The 17,761-nt window shown below is 46.5% G+C and overlaps 1 long non-coding RNA gene across 3 annotated transcripts; it reads right to left on the bottom strand.

Moving 5' to 3' along the window:
• Positions 1–484: 484 nt before the first annotated feature.
• Positions 485–16,983, bottom strand: LOC146007657 (uncharacterized). Of its 3 annotated transcripts, none has more exons than XR_014444380.1 (5): positions 16,751–16,983; positions 13,835–13,987; positions 11,897–12,082; positions 2,030–2,206; positions 485–752 (listed from the first exon to the last, which is right to left on the bottom strand). It is a non-coding gene; the product is annotated as an uncharacterized LOC146007657 (long non-coding RNA). The 3 variants fall into 3 exon arrangements; XR_014444379.1 differs by having other exon boundaries at positions 11,897–12,077; XR_014444381.1 differs by having other exon boundaries at positions 2,030–2,201; positions 11,897–12,077.
• Between the last annotated feature and the right edge of the window lie 778 nt (positions 16,984–17,761).

Below are 17,761 nucleotides of genomic sequence, written 5' to 3'. Positions count from 1 at the left end.
TCTTTATTTGAATTGGACAAGGCGGTCCTCTTCCCGTACTCGCCCAAAGCCCTTATACACGTACCGAAGAAACAAATCCCATCACACGTATATAGCAACCCCTTGTTTCAGGATATCCATAGTGCATGGCACTTCATATGCTCTAAGATTGACCTAGACCCACTGTCTACGGAATGGATGCCTATATGTGGCAATCCACTGTTCCCTCCGGGAATAAATAACCCAATTTTCAAGAGACTTGAGCGCAAGTCTCAAAAAACTAAATATCCCCGGTGTTTGACCCAGGAGGAAAGACTATCGTTTACCACTCTTAAGGACAAATTTGGGCTACCAAATAATGCTCTCTTCCCAATAATCCAAATTCAACACTTCGTGCAATCTTTACCAACCCAAAATATTATGTCATCATCCCATTCCCTGCTCCACACTTGGGTGAATAAAATCCAGACCGACACCTTTAAATCAAAACTAATTTACACAGAGATGCAGAAGAATCCTTTATTTGTATTACAAGAAAAGACGAGGGATTCGTGGGTGCAAGACATCCCATCCCTACAAGTATCTGATATATTCAAGTACTATGAATCCTCTATGAAAACTCTCCAATCTTCAGCCTTGCAAGAGACACATTAGAAGACCATTCATGGAGCTTTCTTGTTGCAGAGACAGCGAAGCTACTTTGACCCCAATGAGACGGGAAGAGGTCTCAAATGTGGCTATTATTCTGCATCTCTGTTCCATAACTTCTGGGCCTGTGGGTACATAAAAAAGTTTTGGTTCAAGATTATACACTATAAACAGAAGAACTTTTCCTAAAAAGTTAAACTTTAACCCATACCAGTAATATTCCTAAATTTTGACACATGGCAACTAAATAATAGCCAAAGACAACTCATACCATTTCTGACAATTTTGTTTACAGTGGCAAAAAAGGCAATATTGAAGTCTTGGATCACCAACCATAAACCAAACTTACCAGATGTGGAAGAATTATTAAATAGTTATAGGACTAGACAGATATAACAATATACAATCCATTCAATCGCTAAAGAAATCTTTCTTGAGGAAGTGGGAAGCATACATCAGAACTAAAACCTTGGCCACTCAAAATTCTAGAATCCCTTGACCTCCACCCGGTTATAGAATGATTAGACCCATGGAAACTGTTATGATCTGGGGGGGCAACACAGAATTGTTATAAAAATGTGTACTAATTGCTATGTTGTTATGTTCATACTTTAAAGGCTATACCCTCTATTCAGAGGAACACCCAATAATCAGTATTACCTTCCCGAACCTGCGGATCGCATATGTTAATCTTTCATCTGATATGGTAATTAATGTACTTAGACAAGTGGTATAATATGACGGTACAGACCGCAATGCCTCCTGTTACTCAACTGCGTTTTCCGAACCTCACCTTCCCCCCCTCTTTCACGTCCCCTTTTATTACTCTTTGTTGAATATAAATTTTATTTAGGAACCGTTCAGTCTATATAATATTTAAAATACTGCATGAGGAGAAGAGGTTAAGTTTATAAAAGGTTACTGAGAATGTTGCATATCCATAAAGCCAGCAGGCTGGCAAATTGCTACTCCTTTTTACATCATTGGTTAATTGCATGTACGCTCTCACTCATTCCCTCCCAAGTTGTCATACTTTTTGATTGTCGGTTCACTACTGTAAGTGACAAAATTTATGTTGTGATTTAATGTAAAACCAAATAAAAATATTTAAGAAAAAAAAAGCAGATTATAGGACTGAAAACAGCAGGTAGGCAGTTTATAGTGCATGAGGTCAAACTTTCGGTTTTATGATCAAGAGAGTCATACAATACATTGGATAATAGGGAAAAACTGGACATAGGACTGTAACAACCAGAAAAGCAGCTTAAAAGCAAAATTACTTATGGCACTACATCACATAGTTTTAGAGACCTTCTAAATAACAAGATTTTAAATGAAAGCAAGCTAAAAATTGGATGGGTTATGGTATGCAGGGCTAGTATTCTTAAATGGAAATATTTACCTGTGCTTTGAAATTCATAAACTTCTGTTCCAGCATCTTCAGAGACACTGCACTGCATCCTGAAGACCTCTTGTACGTCCACCAACAAGCCTTACATAATATCCAGTGTTAGAAGACATTTGCTTTCTCTTGGCCAATGGATACCCAAACACCTCAATATTCAATTGAGTAGCTGCCCTAGTGAGAAGTGGAAACAATAAAAATTAAACAATACCAATGACACAATTTATACTGATTAAGCACCCTACAGGAAGTTAGAGAACTGGATATACACTGAGTGGCCAAATTATTGACACTTATATGCAGATCGGCTATAACTTCAAGTTGTTGCTGCTAGAGGGTCAGATAGCTATAATAAAGGGAATGCAGGACAAACGAAGCATCAATTGCACGGTGTTGCTTGCAAAGAAATGGGTAAAAACGTGAATAACCGAGTTTGAACACGGGATGATTGTAGGCGCTTGAACCGTTAGAACCAGTTTCAGCAAAACAGCTGCACTTGTGAAGTGTTCGAAAGCAGCAGTTATTAATGTTTACAGAGAGTAGACTACCAAGCAGAAAACCTGGTCTCATCATCAGGCTTGTGGTCATCACAAACTACTGAATCTGTCCAGTCCAACAGAAGAGCAACATGACATCAAATTGCGGAAATCTTGATCAAGGAGCAACTGTGAAGGTCTCTGAACAAAACTTAGCCGTATAGGATATGGAAGCCGATGACCTGTTCGAAAGCCTCTACTGTCTGTCTTGAACAAGAGCAGACGTCTCCAGTTCATAAGAATTGGACAGAAGACAGCTGGTAAAGGTTCATGTGGTCCGATGAAAAGTGTTTTCAATTACACCATGCAGATGGCAGGGTGCGAGTATGGAGAATACAGCACAAAAACATGGACCCCAACTGCATTTCCACAACACTTCAAGTGGGTAGAGGCAATCTTATGGTTTGGGGGATGTTTTCTTGGCATTGGTTGGGTCATTTGATTCCTGTGGAACAACGTCTGAATGGCCAAGGGTATTTGAGTGTTATCGCAGATCAAGTACATCCTGTTATGTTAATGGGGTATCCTGCTGCAAGAGTTTTCTGAGGTGGCTACTTCAGAAATAGTTGTAATTCCATTGGGTGTTACACCCGGGCATTGTACCATGATGAAATTGAGAATGGCTGTAAGATATCTTTTTGAGTTGCGATGGGGAGGGAAAGGATGACTGTTTTCCACGTGTTGTAGAACTGCAGGGAAAGTTTATGATTATAGGAGGTCATGGTGGACTGTTTTTCCAACTAGAGAAGGTGTAGTTGTTGTAACAGTTCATTGAGGGTAGGAGGGTTTTTGGAGGTCCAGTGAATTAGGATGAGTTTTTTTAGAGATTGTTAAAATTCTAATCAGGAATGGTTGTGGAAGCCTCTGTCTGTAGATTCCCCGAAAAAAAAGTGTAAGAAAACATAAGCAAGAAGGTCGAATAAGCAGCTTATTGATGAATGAGGTGACCTTATGCCAGAAACGTTTTATTTTTCCACAATGCTGGAAGGTAGCTGAAGAGTGATGGCATTTCTGACAAGTACCTGTTTCCTCTAATACAAAGTGCTTTCTTTGAGCCAGAGATATGTACGCCCTATGGAGAAAGCAGAAGGGTACCTCCTGAAGATATGCAGATTTGAGGTGTTGTAGGCCATATCGTAGTTCTTTGATAAATAGGTCATTTCTGTTATGTGAGGAATAAATGGAGTCCAAGGTGTTATAATATTAGTCCATGTAGTGGTAGCAGCAGTATCTATCAATTGAGAGTAAAGAATCTTGGTATGATACCGTTTGGTAAGTAGCAGCCTCAACTGAGTGTTTATAGGATCAGGCGAACTCTGAAAATATCCCGGTTTGTGGAGAGACAAAACATGACGACGTAACTGCAGGTACATGTAAAATTGTTGAGAAGAGATTGTAAATTGCTCTTGGAGAGCAGAGAATGGATACAGATCGCCCCCAGAATCAAAGACATTGGATAGAACATCAAGACCGTTTTCCTTCCAGTGGTAGAAAGTTAATAGAGAATGGGGGGGGGGGGGGGGGATAACACAGGGTTACCCCAGACAGGGACATATGGAGAACTATGATGATTCCGATGTAATTTTATGTTTAAAGAGAGCCATGTGGCATATGTGTCTCTGAACATGATGTTAGGTTTAAAGTCAGTGGGAATGCTACGGAGATCAGAATGTAAAAGACCAGCAGGAGAGTATGGGTAAAAGAGGGCTTGGTCCCAAATTAGTTTCATTATCACAGGAACACTGGAAGCTGGGTTTGACACAAAAAGCAGCATATCATCTGCAAAGAGAGATACCTTAAGGAATTGGAAAGTGCAGTTCATCTGATATGGTATCAGATTCCTCATACCACCTCTACTAACATCAAGGAGTCCATGTCAAGAAGAATCCATGCAGTATTAAGGACAAAAGGTGGTCCAACATTGTATTGAGGGCATGGCTACTCAGTGTATAGTAAATAAACCTGGACTGTATCTTAAAAACCTTTGTATTCGGATTAAGTAATGCAAGCTAAACACAGTACTGAAGCCGCCAGGATGGCAGCTTACAGCACAACACCACAAAGCATGATGCCTTATGATCAAGGACTGAAAACCGTATACTATTAGTATGTGCTCTAAGCAAAAAAATTGCTTAGAGCATATATAAAGTTAATGGTCCAAGGGACCTTTAACTTTATAAAGATAAGTACTACTTTGTGACTATCCCATCACATATTATGCTTTTAAGCTAACCCACCCCCCTATTGTCCAAGGCCTGTTAGGGTGTCAGAAGCAAGAGTGAGTGGTGTGAGAGACAGGTGTCAGAAAGAGCAAAAGAGGAGCTAGAAAGTGGGAGAGAGGTGGTCAGGGAAAGAGCTTTGTGGAATAAGAGGTAATGAGAGAACGAGAGGTGCAAGAGAAAGCGTTCTGATAAAGGGGGATGAGGAAGAGAAGGATTGCGAGCAGGAGTAACAATGTCAAAGACAGACTGGATCAAGAGTCAGTGTCAGAGAGAGGAGGGGAGAGTGGGGGTGTCACATAGACAATGAAAGAGTATGTCAGAGAGAAAGGGGTTAGACAGAGAGAGGATGTCAGAGAGCTAGAGAGATGATGCCGTGGAGAGGAGGGTGGTAGAGCAAGGGAGAGACTGCCAGAGAGAGAGGAAAGAGGGGAAACTGGAGTAGAGAGGGGAGAAAGACCAGGGGCTGAGAGAGATGAGTGGCGAGATGGAGTAAGAGTGAGGGTTGAAAGAAGGGGCAGGGGGAATAGAGGAGGGGAGTGGAGTACAAGGGTAGAGAAAGGATAGACAGCAGCTAAGAGAGTGGGTGACAGACAGTGGGTGGGGGCAGATCATGGAAGAGAGAATGGGGGCCTGAGACAGAGCAAAAGAGGAAGGACAGGGTGGGGGCGAGAGGGTGAGCCAACAGGAGATGAGAGAAGTTAAGGAAACAGTGAGGTGATGGCGCTAAGCTGGCAGGTGTGAGACGAAGGGGCGGGAGGGTGAGGTGACTAGGGGTGAGGGGGCGAGGTGAAGGGGTGATTCCACAGGGAGCGAGAGGAACTTTGTGGAATAAGAGGTAATGAGAGAACGAACGGTGCCAGAGAAAGCGTTCTGATAGAGAAAGGGGGACAAGGAAGAGAAGGGTTGCGAGTAGGAGTAAGAATGTCAGGGAGAGAATAGAGGAAGAGCCAATGTCAGAGAGAAAGGGGGAGTGGAGATGTCACAAAGACAACAAAAGAGTACATCGTGGTGAGAGAGGGGGTAGACAGAGAGAGAGAGGGTGTCAAGGAGAGAGCTAGAGAGATGATGCCATGGAGAGGAGGGTGGTAGAGCAAGGGAGAGACTGCCAGAGAGGGAGGAAAGAGGGGAAACTGGAGTAGAGAGGGGAGAAAGACCAGGAGCTGAGAGAGATGAGTGGCGAGATGGAGTAAGAGTGAGGGTTGAAAGAAGGGGCAGGGGAAATAGAGCAGGGCAGGGGGGGGTACAAGGGGAGAGAAAGGACAGACAGCAGCTGAGAGAGAGGGTGACAGACAGGTGGTGGGGGCAGAGTATAGGAGAGAGAAAGGGGATTGGGACAGAGCAAAAGAGCAAAGACAGCGAGAGGGTGAGCCAACAGGAGGCAAAAGGGGTTAAGGCAACAGTGAGGCAACGGTGCTAAGCTGGTGTGAGTGAGACGGTGGGGTGAGAGGGTGAGGTGACTAGGGGTGAGGGGGTGGGGTTATGGGGTGATTGCACAGGGGGCAAGAGTAGCTTTGTGGAGAAAGAGGTAATGAGAGAATAAAAGGTGCAAGAGAAAGTGTTCCGATAGAGAAAGGGGGATGAGGAAGAGAAGGGCTGCGAGGAGGAGTAAGAATGTCAGGGAGAGACTGAAGCAAGTGTCAGTTTCAAAGAGAGAAGGGGGGAGTGGTAGTGTTGCAAAGACAATGAAAGAGCGTGTTGCGGAGAGAAAGAGGGTAGACAGAGAGAGAGGGCGTCAAGGAGAGAGCTAGAGAGATGATGCTGGGGAGAGGAGGGCGATAGTACAAGGGAGAGACTGCCAGAGAGGGAAGAAAGAGCGGAAACTGGAGTACAGAGGGGAGAAAGACCAGGGGCTGAGAGAGATGAGTGGCAAGATGGAGTAAGAGTGAGGGTTGAAAGAAGGGGCAGGGGGAACAAAGCAGGGCAGTGGGGTACAAGGGGAGAGAAAGGATAGACAGCAGCTGAGAGAGAGAGTGACAGACAGGGGGCGGGGGCAAAGCATGGGAGAGAGAAAGGGGGTCCTGGGACAGAGCAGAAGAGGAAAGACAGGGAGAGGGTGAGCCAACACGAGGCGAGAGTGGTTGAGGCAACAGTGAGGCGACGGGGCTAAGCTGGCGGGGGTGAGACTATGGGGCGAGAGGGTGAAGTTACTAGAGGTAAGAGGGGGTGAGGTGATGGGGCGATTGCACAGGGAGCAAGAGCAGCTTTGTGGAGAAAGAGGTAATGAGAGAATGAGAGGTGCAAGAGAAAGCGTTCCGATAGAGAAAGGGGGATGAGGAAGAGAAGGGTTGCAAGCAAGAGTAAGACTGTCAGGGAGAGACTGGAGCAAGTGTCAGTGTCAAAGAGAGAAAGGGGGAGTGGTAGTGTTGCAAAGACAACGAAAGAGCATGTCGCAGAGAGAAAGAGGGTAGACCGAGAGAGAGGGTGTCAAGGAGAGAGCTAGAGAGATGATGCCGGGGAGAGGAGGGTGGTAGAGCAAGGGAGAGACTGCCAGAGAGGGAGGAAAGAGGGGAAACTGGAGTAGAGAGGAGAGAAAGACCAGGGGCTGAGAGAGATGAGTGGCAAGATGGAGTAAGAGTGAGGGTTGAAAGAAGGGGCAGGGGGAATAGAGCAGGGCAGGTGGGTACAAGGGGAGAGAAAGGATAGACAGCAGCTGAGAGAGAGGGTAACAGAAAGGAGGTGGGGACAGAGCATGGGAGGGAAAAAGGGGCCAGAGGTAGAGCAAAAGAGGAGAGACAGGGTGGGGGCGAGAGGGTGAGCCAACAGGAGGCGAGAGTGGTTGAGGCAACAGTGAGGCGACGGGGCTAAGCTGGCGGGGGTGAGCCGATGGGGCGATAGGGTGAAGTGACTAGGGGTGAGAGGGGATGGGGTGACAGGGTGATTGCACAGGGAGTGAGATGAGCTTTGTGGAGAAAGGAGGTAATGGGAGAACGAGAGGTGCAAGAGAAAGTGTTCCGATAGAGGAAGGGGGATGAGGAAGAGCAGGGGTTGCGAGCAAGAGTAAGACTGTCAGGAAGAGACTGGAGCAAGTGTCAGTGTCAGAGAGAAAAGGGGGGAATGGAAGTGTTGCAAAGACAACCAAAGAGCATGTCGCAGAGAGAAAGAGGGTAGACAGAGAGATGGTGTCAAGGAGAGAGCTAGAGAGATGATGCCGGGGAAAGGAGGGTGATAGTACAAGGGAGAGACTGCCAGAGAGGGAGGAAAGGGGAAGCTGGAGTAGAGAAGGAAGAAAGACCAGGTGCTGAGAGAGATGAGTGGCGAGATGGAGTAAGAGTGAGGGTTGAAAGAAGGGGCAGGGGGAATAGAGCAGGGCAGGGGGGTACAAGGGGAGAGAAAGGATAGACAGCAGATGAGAGAGAGGCTGACCGACCAGGGGTGGGGACAGAGCATGGGAGAGAGAAAGGGGCTTGGGACAGAGTGAAAGAGTAAAGACAGGGTGGGGGCGAGAGGGGGTGAGTCAACATCAGTGAGAGGGCTTGAGGTAACAGTGAGGCAACAGGTGTAAACTGACAGGGGTGAGGTGACTAGGGAGAGACCCTCACTTTCTCGCCCCATCGTCTCACCCCTGTCAGCTTACCCCCGTTGCCTCACTGTTACCTCAAGCCCTCTCACTGATGTTGACTCACCCCCTCTCGCCCCCACCCTGTCTTTACTCTTTCACTCTGTCCCAAGCCCCTTTCTCTCACCCATGCTCTGTCCCCACCCCTGGTCGGTCAGCCTCTCTCTCATCTGCTGTCTATCCTTTCTCTCCCCTTGTACCCCCCTGCCCTGCTCTATTCCCCCTGCCCCTTCTTTCAACACTCACTCTTACTCCATCTCGCCACTCATCTCTCTCAACACCTGGTCTTTCTTCCTTCTCTACTCCAGTTTCCCCTTTCCTCCCTCTCTGGCAGTCTCTCCCTTGTACTATCACCCTCCTTTCCCCGGCATCATCTCTCTAGCTCTCTCCTTGACACCATCTCTCTGTCTACCCTCTTTCTCTCTGCGACATGCTCTTTCGTTGTCTTTGCAACACTTCCATTCCCCCCTTTTCTCTCTGACACTGACACTTGCTCCAGTCTCTCCCTGACAGTCTTACTCTTGCTTGCAACCCCTGCTCTTCCTCATCCCCCTTCCTCTATCGGAACGCTTTCTCTTGCACCTCTCGTTCTCCCATTACCTCCTTTCTCCACAAAGCTCCTCTCACTCCCTGTGCAATCACCCTGTCACCCCATCCCCTCTCACCCCTAGTCACTTCACCCTCTCGCCCCAACATCTCACCCCCGCCAGCTTAGCACCGTCGCCTCACTGTTGCCTTACCCCCTCACACCTCCTGTTGACTCACCCTCTCCCCGTCTTTCCTCTTTTACTCTGTCCCAGTACCCTATTTCTCTCTCCCATACTCTGCCCCCACCACCTGTCTGTCACCCGCTCTCTCAGCTGCTGTCTATCCTTTCTCTCCCCTTGCATCCCCTGCCCTGCTCTATTCCCCTTGCCCCTTCTTTCAACCCTCACTCTTACTCCATCTTGCCACTCATCTCTCTCAGCCCCTGGTCTTTCTCTCCTCTCTACTCCAGTTTCCCCACTTTCCTCCCTCTCTGGCAGTCTCTCCCTTGCTCTACCACCTCCTCTCCCCGGCATCATCTCTCTAGCTCTCTCCTTGACACCCTCTCTCTCTGTCTACCCTCTTTCTCTCTGCGACATGCTCTTTCGTTGTCTTTGCAACACTACCACTCCCCCCTTCTCTCTTTGACACTGACACTTGCTCCAGTCTCTCCCTGACAGTCTTACTCTTGCTTGCAACCCTTCTCTTCCTCATCCCCCTTTCTCTATCGGAACGCTTTCTCTTGCACCTCTCATTCACTCATTACCTCTTTCTCCACAAAGCTGCTCTTGCTCCCTGTGCAATCGCCCCATCACCTCACCCCCTCTTACCTCTAGTAACTTCACCCTCTTGCCCCATAGTCTCACCCCCGCCAGCTTAGCCCTGTCGCCTCACTGTTGCCTCAACCACTCTCGCCTCCTGTAGGCTCACCCTCTCCCTGTCTTTCCTCTTCTGCTCTGTCCCAGGACCCCCCTTTCTCTCTCACATGCTTTTCCCCCGCCCCCTGTCTGTCACCCTCTCTCTCAGCAGCTGTCTATCCTTTCTCTCCCCTTGTACCCCACTGCCCTGCTCTATTCTCCCTGCCCCTTCTTTCAACCCTCACTCTTACTCCATCTTGCCACTCATCTCTCTCAGCCCCTGGTCCTTCTCCCCTCTGCATTCTAGTTTCCCCCTTTCCTCCCTCTCTGGCAGTCTCTCCCTTGTACTATCACCCTCCTCTCCCTGGCATCATCTCTCTAGCTCTCTCCTTGACACCCTCTCACTCTGTCTACCCCCTTTCTCACCACAACATGCTCTTTCGTTGTCTGTGCGACGCCTCCACTCCCCCCTTCTCTCTCTGACATTGACACTTGCTCCAGTCTCTCCCTGACATTCTTACTCCAGCTCGTAACCCTTCTCTTCCTCATCCCCCTTTCTCTATCAGAACGCTTTCTCTTGCACCTCTCGTTCTCACATTACCTCTTTTTCCACAAAGCCCCTCACTCCCTGTGGAATCACCCCATCACCTCACCCCCTTTCACCCCTAGTCAGCTCACCCTCTCACCCGATAGTCTCACCCCTGCCAGCTTAGCCCCGGCACCTCACTGTTGCCTCAACCCCTCTCGTCTCCCGTTGGCTCACCCTCTCGCCCCCACCCTGTCTTTCCTCTTTTGCTCTGTCCCAGAATCCCCTTTCTCTCTGCCATGCTCTGCCCCCACCCCATGTTAGTCACCCTCTCTCTCAGCGCCCATCTATCCTTTCTCTCCCCTTGTACCCCACTGCCCTGCTCTATTCCCCCTGCCCCTTCTTTCAACCCTCACTCTTACTCCATCTCACCACTTATCTCTCTCAGTCCCTGGTCTTTCTCCCCTATCAAATCAAGTTTCCCCTCTTTCCTCCCTTTCAGTCAGTCTCTCCCTTGCTCTATCACCCTCCTATCCCCAGCATCATCACTCTAGCACCCTCCTTGACACCGTCGCTCTATCTGTCTACCCCCTTTCTCTCTGCGACATGCTCTTTCGCTGTCTTTGCAACACTTCCACTCCCCCCTTCTCTCCGACACTGACATTTGCTCCAGTCTCTCCCTGACAGTCTTACTCCTGCTCGTAACCCTTCTCTTCCTTGTCCTCCTTTCTCTATCAGAACACTTTCTCTTGTACCTCTCGTTCTCTCATTACCTCTTTTTCCACAAAGCCCCCCTCACTCCCTGTGGAATCACCCAGTCACCTTAGCCCCTCTCACCCCTAATCACCTCACCCTCTCGCCCCATAGTCTCACCCCCGTCAGCTTAGCCCCGTCGTCTCACTGTTGCCTCAACCCCTTTCGCCTCTTGTTGGCTCACCCTCTCCCTGTCTCCTCTTTTGCTCTGTCCAAGGCCCCCCTTTCTCTCTCCCATGCTCTGCCCCCACCCAGTCTGTCAAACTCTCTCTCAGCTGCTGTCTATCCTCTCCCCTTGTACCCTACTGCCCTGCTCTATTCCCCACCCCTTCTTTCGACCCTCACTCTTACTCCATCTCGCCACTCATCTCTCTCAGCCCCTGGTCTTTCTCCCCTCTGTACTCCAGTTTCCCCTCTTTCCTCCCTCTCACAGTCTCTCCCTTGCACTATCACCCTCCTCTCCCCGGCATCATCTCTCTAGCTTTCGGACATCCTCTCTGTCTAACCCCTTTCTCTCCACAACACGCTCTTTCGTTGTCTTTGCGACACCTCCACTCCCCCTTCTCTCTCTGACATTGACTCCTGCTCCAGTCTATCCCTGACATTCTTACTCCTGCTTGCAATCCTTCTCTTCCTTAACCCCCTTTCTCTTTCAGAATGCTATGTCTCGCTCCTCTCGTTCTCATCCCCTCTTTTTCCATGAAGCTTTCCCTGACCACCCCTCTCCTTCTTCTAGCTCCTCTCTTTTGCACTTTCCGACACCCTGTCAACCATGCCACTCACTCTTACTTCTACCACCCTAACAGACATTGTAGTGACAGTAGGGGGATGGGGAAACTTAAAAGGATAATATGAGAAATTGGGAAAAAAAATTAAAATCTATATTTACCTGTGCATCGAAATCCATACAATTCTTGCCCAGCATCTTCAGAGACTCTGCAGAACTGTATCCTGTGTCCCACCACCAAGCTGTTCATAAAACCCAGAGTGATTGAAGACTTTGGCTTCCTCTTGCAACATTTCAAACTTTTTCCTCAGGTACCCAAAAACCTCAATATTCAATAGAGTAGCTGCCCTAGTGAGAAGGGGGAAACCATTCAAGTTAAGTTTTTGTATTAGTTTACAAACCTATCAAATTTAAACGCACAACACTGTACAGGAGGTCAATATACCGCATGATGCTATTATGCAAAGCACCATACAAAAACAGATATAGTTAATGTCGGGATTGCCAATAAGGGTACAGGGTAAACCCACAGTGGACAACTCTGTCCAAGGGCCCTCTTACTCTTCGAATAGGTTTCCAGAGTGGAAACTTGATATTATTATACATAACCCCAATTTTCAAAAACACGCTAATACAATTTAGAAAACAATATATGAAACACAACTAAAGGCAGCCCAACAACTGTTCCCTGAAGGCTGAACAACATAAACTAGAACATACACCACAATAGTGGTATGGTGCCTGAATATTAGGATATATATTACAATATTAGGACTTGAACCAAAATGTAAGGTATTAAAGTCCAAACTCCAGTGAAGCAAAGAGGTATTCGTCCAATACGTGTTGTATTTGAATGATCCTGCAATAGGCTGGCACAGAATATACAGCAGATTGTTCCTCAATTTAGGGGCAGATTTATTAAGCTCGGTGAAGTGATAAAATGTCCGGCTTTTATCACCGACCAATCAGCTCCTAACTGTGAAGTTACAGGCTTAGTTTGAAAAATGACAGGCAGGAGCTGATTGGCCGGTGATAAAAACCAGACACTATCACTTCACTGAGCTTATTAAATCTACCCCTCTGTTCTTTAAAAATAAACAGGTAATATACTAGGAAACTGAACTGATGCCTATCCTTTTAAAACATTGACATCAACTGATTTCATCATTTTGATTCACCCAAAAAGTTGGTTACATTGATGCCTATTCTTCCAGACTTATAGCATCAAATGTAACCTTTGAAGTGTAGCTCTGTCTCCTACATGCAATACCTTGATTCTGACTGGCAGAGCTACACTTCAAATGTTTAAATTGATGGCAATTATCTGGAATAGGCATACCTTACATTTTGGATGAAATCATTATATTGAGGCACCAAAGCATGGGCCACTAGCACTAAATTTTGGGATACAGACCCACGCAGAGAGAAACCCCAGGCAAAAGTGAGAAATTACACAGATTTTAAAACAATCCCGGGTTCGTTTTTTTTGCCAAGATACATGTAGTATCCTAGCATTTAGGATGCCATCGGTCATAATACTTACCCCACCATCCCAAAAGGGAATATCTGGACACCCAGTCTCTGACTGCACCCTGTATGCCTATTCCCTAACCCTTCCCACTAGTGCCTAATACTAAACCCCATAACACATCGCCAACATCTAACACCCCCCTTGGTTCCTAACCTTCCCATCCCTGCAGCCTAACCGTTACCTTCCTATCCCCACAGCCTAACCTTAAGTCCGCCCACTAGCGCTAAAACTAATGCTGGGTACACACCTACAGATTTATCTGTCCAATCTACCTGGTGGGAACAAAAATCTGGCAATGTATGGCAGCATATGAGACTCAACCATTTGTTCCCAAATGCTGTAAAACCATAGTAATTCAGATAAATTGGTTAAATCATTTGATTTATCAAATTAAACTGATCATTTGTATGCATTTTTCGTGGTTTGGGAGCATTTGATCGATTGTCATTTTCTCCCATACATTTCCAGATTTTTGTTCCCACCAGACAGATTGGACAGATAAATCATTGTGTGTTCACATCTTAACCCCCCCTTCCCTGGCTGCAATCTCAGCTGCCCTGATTACTTACCAAATGGGATTACGGCTGTCTGTATCCTGGCATTGGTGTCCTGTTCCATTCAGAGCTCCATCGCCAGTCTCGTGAGGGCAGTCGGGATGCTGGCATCTGTATACTGACGTGATTCTTCTAGCATGATCTTTGCTGACATGATTTTAAGGCATCCTGTTGAAAACAATTGAAAATGTACATGTGGATGAGATACAGGCTCAGTATGGCAAGGATAAGTCATATGCACAATATACTAATATTTTAGCTGTACAGAAACACTAACCATACGCTGCACAAAGCATCATTTAATATAAGGGAATGTTAGATCTGCAATACCAAGACAAGGCTGTAATCTGCTCCATTACCACAGTATTACATAAAACCATTGTTTTATTTGTTATTTCATTTTATTAATGTAGTTCACCCTGAGACCAAGGACCAAGCAGCACACTCCAAGCAGCAGAAGTCTGTATCATTAATTATATTTCATAAGCAGTGAATGTGAGGCAAGATATGCAAATGTGTGTGTGTGTGTGTGTGTGTGTGTGTGTGTGTGTGTGTGTGTAGGGGGGGGGGGGGTAACAAATAGAATGAATGCTGAGAATACATATAATGAATGGCTGGTATAAAAAAAATTAAGTAGTAGGTGAAAGAAATTGCAGCTGGGAGGGGTAAAGTGGGGACTTTTTGCGCTCACCCTGTCTGAATACCAGCAGCTGGGATTACGATGTCGGTATACAGACCCCTGGGATCCTGGCCGCCAATGAGTCATACTGAACACATTTAATCTGTGGCGTAGAAAGGATAGGCTGTGATGAGGAAGGGTTGGGAGAGAATTCCACCATAGGGCAGTCATCCATATGTATTTCACTGATAGATATCTCTCTCGCTATCTATCTATCTATATAGATTTTTTATTTATTTATTAACAGTTTCTTATATAGAACAGCAAATTCTGTTGTGATTTAAATACATATACTCACAGGGCCTGCACTACTGTTGCTTCCTCATGGAGGTACAGGGAGTATGCACAAATAAAGTAGGCAGAGGTACTGTATTAAGCCTTCGGGGGGGCCCAGGGCACCTTAGAATGACACTCCTCCCCCAAAGGACTTAATAGAGGTAACACCTACAGCAGGCCCGGCCAACCTGTGGCTCTCCAGATGTTGCTAAACTACAAATCCCATCATGCCTTGCCACAGTTTTGCTATAAGGTAGTGTTAAAACTGTGCCAAGGCATGCTGGGATTTGTAGTTTCACAACATATGGAGAGCCACAGGTTGGCCAGGCCTGACCTACAGGACGGGAAGTGCTTTCTGAACATACTGAAGTCCCTTCTGGGGGCTACACTACACTACATAATACATCATTACACTAGATATCAACTACCTGCCACACTACATTCCTCACAACATTAAAACACTCCAGCCTGAGCCCCCCCTTCTAATTAACTTACCATGATGCCAATGTGGGGCACCTGGTCCACTAGAAGAGAGTATGGCAGCATACAATTTGTGACACCCTTATGGTGCATACACACTGTACAATTTTTTTGACCAATTTCATTGAAAGACATTTCCATTGAACCCAGTGTCCTGGACGAAAGATCTAGCTACAGTTTATAGGCTCTTTATGAAAGATATCCAAACTGAGCTGCATGCACAGTTGACTAACAATCTTGATGAACAACTGGCGGGTATGCACATCATTCATCGCAAACGCACTGAAAGATATTTTGACCAATTTCATTCAGAATTGCCGAAATTAACAAAGTTGGTCAAAAAAGTTGGTCAATAAAATTGTACAGTGTGTATGCACCTTTAAGGTGCATACACACCGTACAATTTTTTGACCAATTTCGTTGAAAGACATTTCCCTTGAATCCAGTGTCCTGGACGAAAGATATTAACAACAGATGAAAGATCTAGCTACAGTTTATAGGCTCTTTTTGAAATATATACAAATTGAGCTGCATGCACAGTTGACGAACAATCTTGATGAACATGTGGCAGGTATGCGCATCATCATCCGTCTGTCACCAATATCTTTCGTCAACATCTTTCATCCAGGACACTGGGTTCAATGGAAATGTCTCAACAAAATTGGTAAAAAAAAAAAAAAAATTGTACAGTGTGTATGCACCTTTACTTACTGAAAAAGGAAAGCAGTCCGACTCTCAGAAATAAATTCCGCAGCTTTTAACTTAACAATCAGATTTGCACCAGTGGCAATCAGATCTGTAATGTGTGACACTCAGCGTCAAACAAGTCTGCAGAGTGTGACACTCACCAATAACCCAGTAACAATCAGATATACAGACTGTGGCACTCAACAATCAGATCTGCAGCCACCAGCAGTGCACTCTGTGCAGAGACCTGTGACTTACTTCCCCTTATACAGCAATGGTTGCATTTCAGGAAGTTTCTAAGCTCTGCACCAAATACCCATATGCTCAGTTGCAGCCTGGGCTCCAAATTGGGACTCAGAACTCGCTGGTGCCTTACCCAAACCATGCCAGGAAATGGGTGAAATAATGATGCCATTCTGCAGGAGTGTGAAATAATGACATTCTGCAGGGTGACAGTAGGTAAAGAAGAATGGTGCAGTAAAGAGAGCGTAGGAAGTCAAGATGGTGCCCAGAGAGGCATAGGGGGGAGGGGTGGTGGTGGACCGAGGTCCAAATGGCGGGAAGGCCCTTTTCACACCTGGCACCCTTGCTAGCCAGTCAGGAGGAGCGGGGGGCGAGCCTGGCCAGGAAGTGGTTAAATGGCAGGGGAGGCAGCAGTAGAGCTGGACAACAAACAGTTATCCTCCATTCAGCAGCAGCAGCAGCAGCTCTATCCAGCTAGCAGGGGGAATAAAGGTATCACAGCATCATTTAGCAGCAGCTCTATCCCAGTGAGCAGAGGGGTGAAAGAAACCACAAGCATCCCTTACCTAGCACAGATCACAGAGCAGAGGACCCACAGCTGGGGTTTCGGGAGCAGCAGCAGTCCGGTTCATCCAGCCCCATAGCTACTAGCAAGCAGCCAAAATCGCCTGAAGAGATCCAGCAGCAGCAGCTTCCAGCAGGCAGCCATATCTGTCCAAAAACCTAATCCATGTGCCGCGGTCACGTAGCAGCATCGAGGCTAGGCCCAGAAAAAGCAGGAAGTAACCAAGTAGATTCAGGAAGGAAGGAAACCATAGAGGGAGAAGCCGTCAGCAGCCGCACACAGGAAGTGCTCCCCCTGGTGGCCCCAGAGCAGTTAAACAAGCACTTTTCTTTGCTCATGCTGCCCTGGGGCCACCAGGGGGAGCACCTCCAAGCCGAGCTCATGTGTGCTGCAGCCGGCTTCTCCCTCTATGGATTCCTTTGTGCCTGCTGTGCTGGGCTCCTCCTCCGCTTCCTCCCTGAATCTCCTGGGTTGCTTCCTGCTTCTGCTCTGTCTAACCTCCATACTGCTATGGTAGAGTATAGATCCCCTCCAGTTACAATTATTGCATTGTGTTATAGCACATATTAATTCCTCTTCTGCAAATGTAAATATTTCCCTCCTGTAGGTCATGAACTGAATGAGAAGTGTATTTAGCCTATTTTATTATTTGTGTCTATAACCAACTTCTGTTTTTTGTACAAAGTGGATGTAGCCCATTTATTATGTTGTGTCTTCACCCACTTCTGTTTATGTATGTTTTAGCCCCCTTGCTGGTCAGATACTAAATTTAAAAGGTATTTAGCTCAATTTATATAAAGGTTGACATGGGGTATTTACTTTGGTACTTATGTAGTATCTGGGCTGCCGATTTTTTGATTGTATGCCTTAAGTTAAGGCATACAATCAGATGCGATGCAATGCGATATCGCATCGCATCGCATACGATGCGATGCCCCGATTTTTCCATAGGATTCAATGTTAAAATGGACTGAGTCCATTTTAACATGGAATTCAATGGGAAAAAGGGGTC

This window comes from Crinia signifera, chromosome 6 (genome assembly GCF_055691185.1).
Source record: "Crinia signifera chromosome 6, ASM5569118v1, whole genome shotgun sequence".
Taxonomy (NCBI): domain Eukaryota; kingdom Metazoa; phylum Chordata; class Amphibia; order Anura; family Myobatrachidae; genus Crinia; species Crinia signifera.
Note: the sequence above shows the minus strand (reverse complement) of the source record. Positions and strands in the feature narration are given on the sequence as shown.